The following is a 1718-nucleotide window of genomic DNA, read 5'->3' on the forward strand; positions in this document are numbered from 1 at the left end:
ACCACGCTGCTAACAAAACCAAACAGCTAACAGGACCATGCTGCTAAGAGGACCACGCTGCTAACAAAACTAAACTGCCAACAAGACCACACTGCCAACAGAACCAAAACGCTAGAAGGACCATGCCGCCAACAGAATCTTGTTGCTAACAGCACCACGGCTAACTGGACAACACTGCTAAGAGAACCACGCTGCTAACAAAACTAAACTGCCAGCAGGACCATGCTGCTAACAAAACCAAACAGCTAACAGGACCATGCTGCTAACAGGACCACAGCTAACAGGACCATGCTGCTAACAGGATCATGCTGCTAAAAGGACCACACTGCTGTTGTATGCTGTTAGCAGCATGGTCCTGTTAATAGTGTGGTTCTGTTAGAACCACACTATTAACAGGACCGTGCTGCTTACAGCACCAAGCTACTAACGGGACCACGTTTCTGACAGTACTATGGTGCTAACAGGACCACGGTGCTAACAGGACCATGCTGCCAACAGGACCACACTGCTAACAGAACCAAACAGCTAACAAGACCATGCTGCTAACAGCACCATGCTACTAACAGGACCACACTTCCAACAGCACCATGCTGCCAACAGGACCACACTGCTAACAGAACTACACTATTAACAGGACCATGCTGCTAACAGCACCAAGCTACTAACGGGACCACGCTTCTGACAGGACTATGGTGCTAACAGGACCACGGTGCTAACAGGTCCATGCTGCCAACAGGACCACACTGCTAACAGAACCAAACAGCTAACAAGACCATGCTGCTAACAGCACCATGCTACTAACAGGACCAAACTTCCAACAGCACCATGCTGCCAACAGGACCACACTGCTAACAGAACCCAACAGTTAACAAGACCATGCTGCTAACAGCAACACAATACTAACAGGACCATGCTGCTAACAGTAAGTAAATATTAGAAGACTCTGTAGAAATCTCTGAGTTCAAAAGACGAGGCTGAAGGTCAATCTTGGATGATCATGATCTTCAGCCCCTCAGGGGTCACTGCATTAAAACCAGGTCTGGTTCTGTTCTGGGCTCAGGAACACTTCCACAGATCAGTGTCTGTAAACGCAGTCTACCGTGCCAGAACCACCCAGAACCACTGCCATCTCTGGACCAGAGCTCATTTCAAATGGACTGAGATGATGTCCAGAACTGTTCTGTGGTCAGACAGATCCAAATCCGAAGTCTGTTTTGAAAACCACAGATGCAGCATCCTTCCAGTTAGCCTATTTTTAGTGCACATGTTAAAAGAGCTGCCTCTCTGATGGTATGGGAGTGCATTAGTGCCTATAAAACTGGCAGCTTATGAATCAGGAAAGGCTGTATTAATGCAGGAAAGAATATGCACAGGTTTTAGAACATCTGTTTCAATCGAGGTTATGTTTTTTAGGGAAGGTCTTGCATTATCCAGTAAAACTGTTACACCACAAGCTGCATCCATTACAGCAACATGGCTTTGAAGAGTCCAGATGTTGAGCTGACCTGCCTGCAGTCCACACCTCTCGCCAACTAAAATCATTTGGTGCATCATACCACAGAAGGTCCATCAAAGAAGATTCAAGACTGTTGAACAGCTAGAATCCTCCAACAGACCAGAATGGGTCAATATTCCCTCCAAAACCACCAACACCTGGTCTCCTCAGGTAATATAAAACCTCCAACACCTGGTTTCCTCAGGTCCTATAAGACCTCCAA

Source organism: Nematolebias whitei, chromosome 21 (assembly GCF_014905685.2).
Source record: "Nematolebias whitei isolate Nwh7 chromosome 21, NemWhi1, whole genome shotgun sequence".
Classification (NCBI taxonomy): domain Eukaryota; kingdom Metazoa; phylum Chordata; class Actinopteri; order Cyprinodontiformes; family Rivulidae; genus Nematolebias; species Nematolebias whitei.